We start from the raw sequence: 12,581 nt of genomic DNA, 5'->3' as shown, positions 1-12,581 counted from the left end.
TTACTGACAGGTTAGGTTTACGGATGGTTTTGGGAAGAGCACAATTTGAAAACTCGGAAACATATAATGCGGGGAAAATAGAACCCTTTTTTAGAAAAAGGGTCCTAAGTTCCCCGGTCCATGACAAAGACAGGGGAACATAGCACCCGGGGAACATAGGTACGCTCCCGTTGACGTTCATGATGTATGTTATTACTCCTAAGTGCGTTCACTTATTGGATGGCAACACCACCCGTCTGGTGGTCGACTGAAAACTCTTCCCAGAGAAGTTTTATCAGACCCTTCCTGACTTACAAAGTAATTCAAAATGAACCCCTTGAGTCTCGTTCACTTTATTTCTGTCACGCACGCATGCACACGCACCCGCACACACACACCGATCTTATACATCTCTTACTCATGCGATCTCTAAGTCACATGTGAGTACTGTATTTCTCTTACTCAAGCACGCACACACATACACACACACACACACACACACACACAGACCACACGCACACACACCGACCTTAAACATCTCTTAGTCGTCCGGTCTCTAAGTCACATTTGAGTATTTCTCTTACATGAGGCTGTCATCATGTTTTAGCATATGTATCACATGCTAGTGCATTCAGCGTGTTGGTGCGACGCCTTTTGAAGTTAATGCGTGCGCCTCAGACACAACGGTAAAGCGCTTTCATGCACTTTCGAAACGTGACGAGGTTTGCAGTTTTCCCGCTGTGTCAGCGATTTTCTTTTGCCACAGCGCATTTCTGTTGCTAAACGCAAATATGCTTTGCTGTGCCCTAACCAAACCATCCCTAAACCTTACCTGTCAGTAAAGCCATGTTTCTGCTGTTTTACTTTTGCCAAGAACCGCAACATTTGACGAATTTCTAGCTAAATTGGGCCTAAACCAAAACCATCCCCAAACCTAACCTGTCACAGGGCATTGTGGAGCACACCTAAGGGGGCGTTTATATTCATTTATTTCACCATATCATCGTGTGCGCGTGTTGAATACGGCTTGCGTTTATAAACAAGTTTCTGATCTGTCGTTAAAAATCTGATCTGTTCTCAAAAAAAATTGTGATCGGCTGATTCGTTGGTCACATGACTAATCAGCCATCATGTCACATGATCGCCCTTGCATATGGAGCATGCACAAATGCTTCCAAAACAAACACACACACACACAGGGGTGAAAGGCACGACACCTCTTCTGCCTGTCTCCCTTCAGAGAGTAAATTAGCTGGTTGTGTCGTAACGGGGTCAGCCCAATGTTCCCACGGCCCATTGGTCCCACAGCCCATTGGTCCCACATTGCTAAGACTTTTGCGTTTTTTCAAAATTAGGCCCAATGGTCCCACAGCCCATTGGTCCCACAGCCCATTGGTCCCACATCACTAAGATTTTTTAATTTAATTTTAGGTCCGTTGGTCCCACAGTCCATTGGTCCCACAGTCCATTGGTCCCACATCACAAACAGTTCAATGGGCTGTGGGACCAAGGGACCCACTAGTTTGACGCCCTCTCTGTACTTCACATGGTAATCAAACATTTGAAACAAGCGATTTAGGGTTAGTGTTAGGTTTAGGGTTAAGTTAGGGTTAGGGTTAGGTTTAGGGTTAGGTTTAGGGTTAAGGTTAGGGTTAGGGTTAGGTTTAGGGTCGTATGACGTAAGCGGTAAGTACCGAAAGGGCGTCGAACTAGTGAGTCCCGTGGGACCAATGGGCCTAAAAATTCAAATAAAAAAGCAATGTGGGACCAATGGGCTGTGGGAACAATGGACTGTGGGACCAATGGGCTGTGGGACCAATGGGCCTAAATAATGAAAAAAAGTCTTAGTGACGTGGGACCAATGGGCTGTGGGACCAATGGGCTGTGGGACCAGTGGGCCGTGGGACCAATGGGCTGTGGGACCAATGGGGCGTGGGAACATAGGTACGCTCCCGTCGTAACCTAGAATGTTTAGCTAACTTGCTACAGCCAAAGAGGCAATTTTACAAGATGGATTCACAAAGCAATCAACAATAATGTCACTTCTGCAAAATATGCATACAGTACAACATGATAGTCTTCCAACTGTAAGTTTAAGTTACAAATAAAAGTGTTAAGCAATCGCTAACGCTAATTGCTAATAATACCAGGGCTTGACACTGGCACCTGCCAAACGGCCAAATGCTGGTAAAACTTGGCTGTGGCTAGTAATACTTTCAGTGTCACTAGCCAGTTTGGCTGGCAGCTTACTCCTTGGTATGACATACGCATCAGAGCCTATATTCTATTGTTTGCCCCTTGTGTATCAATTGTTTGTATTTACGTTCAAGAAAAAGCTCAGTAACTCAGTTTCTATTTGCTTGATATACTTCCATGTAGAAAACTATACACTCATCTTGCTTTAGCACCTCATCTTCTGAGGTTAGACGTACGCTATCATGATTAAGAAAACAAAACAAACGCTACAAAATGGGTGGCTAATAGAATACCTGAATGGCTAGTGGCACGGGAAAACTACTAGCCACGTTGGCCAGTGGGTGAAAAAAAGTTAATGTCAAGCCCTGAATAATACTAATCGCTATAAGCAGCTGTTGCCCTGACTCATGATATTTGGTGATGGGATGGCGTTGCCAAAATGAAGGAAGAAATAGAAAAGTCAACACAAACAATATGATTACTACCAAACCGCTGATTACATCTTGTTTTTTTAACAAGGTGATGAAAAGGTACCCAAACTACCCCGGCTGCAATTGAACCTAGAAAAGAGTTCCCCATTATGTCATCCTTAAGTCACATGACCAACAATACCAGCCCAGCGAATCAGAGAGGATGACGTCATAGTGATGTCGTCCAAGCAGGACGAGCAGAAAGAGCTCAGATCTGCGTAACCTCGTACCTCGCCGTTTACAACGGCTCAAATCGGCATCGTATGCGAATCCTTACGTGGGCTCTGGCGTCTTCAAATCATTCCCCACGTGTACTCGTTATTCAGTATTTTAATATAAAAGAACAGTGCATACGCAAGTGATACGATACAGACACGAATCAATGTAAATTGCACTTTAACTTGCAAAGGCGTATTGGACACACGCGATCGTCAGTTAAAATCAGTGTGACATCTATACGCAATGCATGATGACATGTTGCTTACACAATGAAAAAAATCAGATTGAAAAGTACAGTAATTAATCAATCATAACCGAACCTGAAGACAATATGCAAAATCCAAATCCAAAACATTTGCCCAATTGTGTGTGTTTGTATTTGTGTGTGTGTGTTTGTGTGTGCAAGAGTGTGTGTGTGCATGCATGTGCGTGTGCGTGTGCGTGCAGATTCTAATTAATTCCTCCTCGTAGCTGCTTGGCCGTGCAGGGAAAGCCACTCTCATATCGCACCAAGGACGCCTCTCAGGCCATGTGGTGTGGAGTCAACACGCATGCACGCACAAACGTGCACGCACACACACACACACACACACACACACACACACACACACACACACACACACACACACACACACACACACACACACACACACACACACAAAGGCCTGAAGCCACAGACATCACTGCCAAATATTCATGTGCCTCATTTCGAAACAGAAGAGCAAAGGAGGAGGAAACTCAATGCCTAACAGCTGTCAATTCAGACCTCCGTTTGCACGAATCAATTTGTTTATCAAAATAAATCACCTAATAACCATTTGTATCTGTTTGTATGGGTGGCACTGTCAGCTGGGCCGCTCTCACTCAGGCAAGGCCTGGAATGACTGTCTAAACATCAACCTGAGTGTGTATGTACATCTGTATGTGTGTGTCTGTGGGAGCCCCAGTGTGTATATGTAAGTGTGTAGACCACCCATACGTCTTGCACATCTCATGCAATTCCACTTTGCCTCACTCTACTCTGTCTCTCGCATGTCAAGGCAAGGCTCCCATTTCCCAAGCCATTTGCTTTGTGTGTGTGTGTATGTATGTGGGTATGTGTGTGTGTGAGAGAGAGAGAGTCAGGGTCTGTGTGTGTGTGCATGCCTGTGTCCATTTTGCTCCATAAGCATGTCAGCATATGCGTATGTGCTTGCATTTTGTGAGTATGTGCTTGCACAACCAAGTGTATATGCAGCAAGAGAGTGTCGGGAAGAGAGAAAGAGAGACAAAGGAGAGTGAGGGAGAGAAAAACACAGGAGGAAAAGAAAAAGTGGGAGAAAGTGGAGTTGTTTGTGTACCGTGGCCCTTGTCTAGCCCTCTTAGTCAGCCTAACAAACGTGATGGATCTGCCGGCTCTAGCCAAAACAAACCTGTGCTGTCACACTGAAGGCAGGCAACTGAAGCCAGTCAGGCAGCAGCCTGAAAATTGTCTGGCATGTCAGGCACGTAGATGGACAGCTATGGGGTGGCTGCCCGGCCGGTTGGGTCATCGGCTGCCTTCAGATGAAGGTTCCGTTCGAAACAGGGAAGGCAGCTGTCCTTCCAGTGAGCTAACTGGACAGCGAGTCAGCAAGTGTGATTCGAAATGAAAAATTGCTTTATTTCGTTCACTGCAATTGTGGGCGTAACGGGGATATTTGAGGGCAGCATCAGATGCTGACTTGGTGCTGCCTTGTACCGAAAATGTTGTGTGCTACCTCCCTCTCAACAGGGTTCCCTGAAAACAAACATGGCTGCCACCCAAGCTACTGCCTTATAATATGCCGTTGCTAGATCTATTTATAGCCTATTTTACGATTCCGCCGTCTGGCGGTCATTCACCACTCAAATAGCATGCATAAGCTAAGCGCTAACGTGATGAACGTAACTCCCGCCATAGAATCACCGTAACATCACATGCGTAGGGCAGCACACTTGTTAGTGCCGTTCGTAATGGCCGCCTCATCAGCTAACTTCACCTGTCTGATCAGAGATCTGTCTCTGTAGGGAGGGAGTCATCGAGTCACTGCCTTCCGATCCGAACGCAACCGAAGTCAGAGGTGTTCTCAGATGTTCCCCAGCTGGGCTGTGTGGAAAAGGAAGCCAGATAGGTGCCTGACAACACAGTGGGTCAACATCCAGAGGTGGCCAAAGTAAAAGAAGAAGTACTTTTATGGTGTAATTACAACATTACACATTACACTGTTAGAAATTACTGTTCATTTAGGGCAGTTCTGCAACAGCATTCCACTGTTTTTCGAAAAAACAGACGACTACAGTTAAAATATTACTTTGGGACAGGTGTTGAGCATAAACAGTAAGTACTGCACAATTATGGCCGTTATGGAACCAACCAAGTTATTTTAGGAGGCACCATTGAAGCCCATTCATCCTTCACCCTTCCACGATAGCTATCAAGCTGCAATGCCACCCAAAGAACTTAAATGATAAGTTCGCCATTTTGGACATTAAGTCATTCTCACTGGTTAAAGGTGCACTGTGTAGAATATGGCCAGAATGGGTATTGCAACTATGCTGCTCGTTGAAACTGTGCTGCCTATTACCAAATTTGATATTTTCATGAATATTTACTTAATAATAAACCAATATTTACTAGTATAACCAAATTACAGTAAGTTTTGCAGCTAAAAATGTCTATTTCTGGAAATTTAAAATGGCAGACCATGGAGAAGATCCACCTTTTCGTGTATGAACAGCGCAATTTCCCCAGTCATAATGAATAGAATTTGGTAGTGTTGGTGGTAATTATTCATGAAAAAGGTGACATTTGTGAAGGGGCAGCATGAATTTCTGAAATGAACTACAATAAATATTACATGGTGCACCTTTAAAGATTCTCTGATGCTATCAAGCATGAAACAATTTCTAAGGCATAGCATGAATAGCACATTGCACATGCCTTTTAAGACTACTTTAAGTGATGAAAGTGTGAATGAATGAAACATTTTGAGAACTTAACAGTAACACTCTTGCAGTCCCATCCAAACCTATCTGCCAATCATCACCTGGCCTCATCTGAGTACTAAGGGCTGTCATGCCATTATTCAATTACTGCCTCCACCTGCCAAATGCCTAATTAGTCTGGTCACATGCACATGCAGTACCATGGTACTCTTGCACCTGTATATAAACCCGGACTATCAACACTTCAGTTGCGTGCAAGGAGAGTAGATATACAGGAGGGTTTATTGACATCATAACAGCGTAGAACGAAATGATGGCGAGGGAAGTACGGAAATGTTATTCTTCTGGAAGCATGCAATGCAATGCCACTTCCGCAAGGGTCAGAGTGTGGAACCAGGGGGGCAGGATTTGGCTGGTTAGCTTCGCCGATTAGCAAGTCGCCATTTTCGCACTTCCAACATTCACATTCACAGCGCTCATGGTGATTGGTGGGTACGCGAGTTTAGTGTTGGGCACAGGTCTGTGGTTGGGCACCTCCATGCATCCAGTGCCCGTCTTCCATATGGGTCATTCCACGCCAAATCAACAGGAGCCCGCACACTTAGGTCTCAAAAAATTCTGAAAATATTACTGAGTGTACCCATGGTACTTAAGAGAAACACTGTTACTTTATTTGAATGTAAGATGTATACTCTCCATGTTACAGCCAATTTCACTGGGGGAGGGGGGTGCCCATTTTGTTCACACTCTTTTTTTTTGTCAAAGTTCACAAGCCCGTAGCTCAAGAACTAAACCATGTAGGAAGCTCAAATTTGGCATGCTGGTACATAGATAGGAATAGTTTGTTGCAAAACTGTCAGTTTTGGTCTGTATGATCCTGCATCATCATGGCATTCCCTCAAAGATGATACAAATTGTACTGGAATTTTTGGCTGTGCTCTGTTTCGGCCTTCAGAAGACATATTTGTGCCCAACATAGCCTCATGATTTCCCCCCTTGTAGATACAAGTAGAAACACTCCCATAAAAATCTATAAATAGAAAGGAAACCCCATCAGTGTTTGACCAGAAGACCTCACAAGTCTGACAAATAATTTTGGGTGTCATTTTCAGAGCACCAGAACACCTTGTGGGATTATCCACAGATTTTTATTTTATATTTTTCTTCATTCTCCATGAAGTCTTCTTTTTAAAAATGCCAATGAGACTTGTCTTATGTGATGTTTTCTTTTGTAATTTCCACCCTGAACATACCCTGAACCATAATCGCCGTAACACCACATGCGCAAGGCAGCGCACTCGTTAGTGCCGTTCGTAACGGCTGCCTCATCAGCTAACTTCACCTATCTGATCAGTGACCTGTTTATGTAGGAGGAGAGTCATCGAGTCAATGCCTCCCGTTTCGAATTGAGCCTGAGTCTCCTAAGGGGGCGTTGTCCCTCCTTCTTCTTCTCTTTTCGTGGTGTTTGCACAACACGTGCGCTACCGCCATCTACAGCGCTAAGGGGACTCCATTTATTCTCTACCTCAAGACTCCGAAGGTCTCCTAATCGAAGGTCTCCTAAAGGGGCGTTCACCCGACGTAAAGTGGATACCGGAAAAGAACCCGCCTGCTTTATCTCACTCTCATATACGATTCTCTGCTTATACTACCTCCATGTGTGGAACAGGTCATAGGACAGCGTGAATGTTTGTCAGCTGTCCTTAATTACCCCCAGCAATTACTGCTGACCAACAGCGGCAGTTAATTTGGCCACACACTGAACACTGACAACCGGATATCCTCTTTCGGGTTTTGGAGTACGGAAATGTTTGTCGCACCCACTGACCATGCGCAAGGGAGTTAATTTTCCATCCACTCGTGTCCTCAGGCCACACCCCGTACTACACCGGCCGGCCAGAGCAGGAGTACAAAAAAAATGTGAATAAGAAAGATTTTTTCACGTTGGAAGGAAATGACACACACTGCGAGAGCTTCAAAACACAACCTTCTACTCAGTTTTACCCAGGCATCAAAAATAAAATTTTACTATAAAGAAGACAGGTGCAGAATGACTTGTTCAGCCTGACTTGTTCAACCTTCATGAAGTTACTTCACTACCTTCATGAAGTTACTGTAGAGTTGAATCTTGCCTGTGGAATAGACAATGTGCAGGTGTCATTTTTTCCCTCTACTTACGTTATTGGGCATGCAATCATTTCACCATGCTGCCCTGATTTGTTACATATGAGGAAAAAGATGTTGTGTTGAAACACAGAGGGAATTAGGTACAGCCCCCTCAACTACCCCTCAACACACACACACAACTTACACACACACAAACACACATCCAGACCTCCATCCCCCTCTGTTTGCCAATGAAACACCCCCAGCCACCACTCCCCACTCTTCTCTCTTTGCCAATCACCTGCTCCACTAATCAGGAGCGTCTGTCTTTTTTACGTTACGTTCCGAGCCATGAATACGTTCTCAGGTTGCGCAGGATTTGGCCCCCATGGACCCTATTGGCCCCATCAGCCCCATTGGACTGGCCCATGCAGGCTCTTTCAAAGGTTCCATCTTCAAGGGTGAAGCAGACGAGTTAGAGAGGGATGAAGGGATGGAGGGTGGGAAGCAGGGAGGGAGAGAGGGAGAAAGGGAGGGAGGTTCTGACCTCAGAAAAAAGTAATCCAAATTAATGTGGAGAATACAAAAAGGAGCCCTCCGAGGCCTTGTTTTGGAATTCTCTCTCTCTTTCTCTCGCCCTCTCTCTCCCTCTCTCTCCCCTCTCTCTCTCTCTCTCTCTCTCTCTCTCTCTCTCTCTCTCTCTCTCTCTCTCTCTCTCTCTCTCTTTCTTTCTTTGCAACTGGCTTGCATGCTCTCGTCCCTGTCCAACTCATTTTCTTTTTGGTCAGCAATTCAAAACCAAGCATTGCTGCTGAGATTTCCAGTTAATGACCTTTAACTGTTTAGATTACTGAAGGTGAGAATGAGAAAAGCATGGTATTGATGGCAAGGGTTTACAAAAGGTAAGGAGCTGTGGGATACTCTCTGGGCTTTTGGGGAATAGGACAGCGTGAGAGGCGAGAACAATCAGAATTGGCCCTCGTTTATTTCTTCTTTCAACCCTTCCAAGCCCAAATGAATCAGTTCGGCTTCATTTGACTTTTATTGAGATGGTCCACTGATGGCTTTGAAGAGTGAGAGAGAGAGAGAGAGAATGAGTGAGAGAGACAGAGGAAAGAGATTGAAGGGAAAAATTCACACAAATTCGCTCTCTTTTTTAGTCATGCATGGACACATAGTAATAAACTTTTTTCTGGTCTCGTATTAAGGAGGTGTTAGATTAAAATATTTCTGTTCGTGTTTTATGGCTTTTATCACTGAAGGACGTGTTGCAGGAAACCATCTGCTCGCCGGACGGGCTCCGTATTGTGTTGTTGGCCGCCAACTGAAATTGAAACGAAGGCTACACATATGGAGCCCTGAAGGCTTCAAACTCACACATGCATGCAAGCACACACGCACATGCACGCACACACGTACGCACGCACACACACACACTTCCTCCTCCACTACACACACACACACACACACACACGCACACACGCACACACACACACACACGCACACACGCACACACACACACACACAGCCCTGAAGCCTTCAAGCACCATCTCTGCGCGTGCACACACACACCCACACACATGCACACGCACCATTCATACCCATTATAACTTAACTTAACAATTGCAGGCAACTGTATTAACACAATGAGATGGACAGCATAAACAAGGGGACGCACACCAAAATGACTTATGTAGGCTGGCTATTGATATCACAACAAGTGCATATGCATGACTCAGGCAACGTGTCCATATTGTTCGGACAGCTTGTAAACTTGGAAATGCAATTATGATTGATTAATTTTGCAAAGTTATTTTAAAAAGCACGTTATCTTGAATTACTGAAACACTGACTGGTAAATGAATATAAGATAGAGGGGATAGAGATAGAGAGGTTTCCAAATGCATGGCCGTTTTATCAGTAGCCAGCTGGCCTGCGTGTGTGTGTGTATGTGTGTGTGTGTGTGTGTGTGTGTGTACAAAGTAATCATGTGTGCATGCACATGTGTTTATATATATGTGTGTGTGTGTGTGTGTGTGTGTGTGTGTGTGTGTGTGTGTGTGTGTGTGTGTGTGTGTGTGTGTGTGTGTGCGTGCATGCGTGCATGCATGTGTGTACACTCGCGGAGAGAGGCCTCTCGCAAATGTAGGCAGCGATGACAACGAGGAGCCCTTGGTCAGCCCAGAGACGGATGGACAGTGTTAGCTGCCTCCGCCGAGGCATCTGCCTCCTCTTAAACGCTTCAATGGGGGCCAACACACCGTAAAACTTTAGTCATCAACCCCCTTTTTTGGATTTAATTGAGGTTTGTTTGAGGAGAAATAATTGCAAGTTGTAACCGAGAAGAATACGGGAGGTGGTTGGGGGTGGAAGAGGGTCGAGGGTGAGGTAGTGCAGGGTTGGATGTGGTGTGTTATAGGAAGGTTGGTTTTAGTGGTGTGTTATGGCAGTGTTTCACAACCAGGAGTACCATTAAGGGTATGTGAACACACGGCAGGGGCTACGCAAAAAAAAAAAACAAACAAACAAACAAGCATGTAAAACCAAATGTATGGAGCAAAGTCACATCAGTATAGAGGAAAAGATATAGAGGCACTACTCAGGGTATGGCCAAAAATGCTTAGAGGGTACATAAGACAAAAAAGGTTGGACAATACTGTTACAGGGTGGTAGTGAGGGAATGATGCTTGTGGAAGAGAGGGGGAAAAAAGATTTTCTAGATTAAGATGCCAGCTGCACAACATTTGAACTACCTCTAGTTTCATTACATTCATTGCATCACTGGGGTTTAAATATAGAATCAATAACTTCCCAATAATGAAAAACGTTCCTTAGCCTTAATTGAAATGATTGATTGAAATTGATACGGACAGTTCAAACACTTCATATCATGCTAATATAATGAAGACAGCAATCTGTTAATCCCACAATATTGTACAAATTGGTTCACCCTGTAGCATATTGACTTGATTCATATGTACTAAATGGACTAACTGGGACCGTATTGCACCAGTGCGCTTTATTGATGTCTGTATTAGTCATCTGAGAGCGAATGTATGGAAATCAATGGAAATCAAAGAATGTCTTTCAGCTCAAATAGTCTAGGCAGGATTTCTGAAAAGGTGCTTATTTAAGGTCCTGAAGGCAAATCATGTTAATTTTCGGCATACAACTGATTTAGGGGTATTCAAGGGTGCTGAATCCAAATCTGCCGTATGCCGGACGCAAAAATGTACCGAAATGCCTCAAAACGGGCAAAATCCAATATTGCCGCCGCCACCGTGTTAAAATCCTGCAGTCACTTTTCTTTTGGACTAAATAAGGTATGAATTTGAAAATAGCACTTATTTTTATGTTTTCAGACATGGGGAAAGCCATTATGTCATCAGATTTAAGCTCAGATTGGAGGAAAATGCTTATGTCATTAGCTGGCAGCCATTTTAAAAGCAGAGAGCCTCATATTGTCAACGATTTTTAACATTTTTACTAATCTTTCAAGATCCACAGAAAAAAATGGTCTTTGTCTCTGTGAACACAAATACTACAGAAAACTGCACTGAACTGTCTACTTTCACCTGAAAAAAGAAGTTTGTGTCTACCTTTTTCCATTCTTTAGTTATGGGCAGTAGAACATGGGATGACACCACAAAAAAAAAACAGATTTTTGACCCCAAAATACTGCACTTCTCACTGCCCATATTTTTGCTTTAAGGACATATTGTCTTTGGTAGTGTTCATGTTTGATATACAACATTTTCAGGGGGTTTGAAGGGTGCTTAATGCCTTTAATTCCCATAGTAGGCCTACATGAAAATGAAGAAATCCAATATGGCTGCCGTCCATGCAGTGTACATTTCTTTGATTACACAAGGTAAACTCTTGAGTACATTATGTAGGATCAGGTTTTCATACAAGGAGAATTAATTTCCATACTCAGATTTAAGATAGATATCAAAGGAAATTATTTCAGTGTAAACTGAATTCATGTTCGCAACAGGAGATTACCTTTTCCATAAATTGACCATTTGTATTTAAATCTCTCCCTATTTCAATTACACTTTCAATGCATTATACCATGAAAAATGTTCCCACCTCAAACCACCACACAATGTTTCCACACCCATAAAAAATAAATGCACACAAGAGTCTGAAAGTCCCTAAATCGAATATTTTCTAATATTATCCTTTGTACAATGGTTTTACTTCATGTTTTTAATTGCTGTGCTCAGATCACTGTATATCTAGGCCTATAAAGGGGATCAAGAGGCAGACTGATGTGAATAATATATAGAATAGAATAGAATAGAATAGAATAGAATAGAGTGTGCAGATAAGGGAGTGGCATTGTGTGTGTGTGTGTGTGTGTGTGTGTGTGTGTGTGTGTGTGTGTGTGTGTGTGTGTGTGTGTGTGTGTGTGTGTGTGTGTGTGTGTGTGTGTTTGTGTGTGTGTGTGTGTGTGTGTGTGTGTGTGTGAATATATACACAAAGGACATACTCAGGCTGGTATTGCACTTCAGTCATCCAAAGTTATTGCATAGATTGTCTTGCTTAATGTACATATTTCAACTGAGATGGCCACTCTGTGACAATTATAACCATTCATTACAAGGCTGGCCTTTGTTCTGTAGTACGGCAAGAATTCAGCTCAACACATTGCACTGTATC

The 12,581-nt window shown here is 43.6% G+C and overlaps 1 protein-coding gene across 1 annotated transcript in view; it reads right to left on the bottom strand.

Moving 5' to 3' along the window:
• LOC134457400 (leucine-rich repeat-containing G-protein coupled receptor 6) overlaps nt 1–12,581 on the bottom strand; it is a 266,153-nt gene that overhangs the window by 135,873 nt on the left and 117,699 nt on the right. The gene's annotated exons all lie outside the window — the stretch shown is intronic.

This window comes from Engraulis encrasicolus, chromosome 10 (assembly GCF_034702125.1).
Source record: "Engraulis encrasicolus isolate BLACKSEA-1 chromosome 10, IST_EnEncr_1.0, whole genome shotgun sequence".
Classification (NCBI taxonomy): domain Eukaryota; kingdom Metazoa; phylum Chordata; class Actinopteri; order Clupeiformes; family Engraulidae; genus Engraulis; species Engraulis encrasicolus.
The sequence above is the reverse complement of the archived record's forward strand: the minus strand, read 5'-3'. Positions and strand labels throughout refer to the sequence as shown.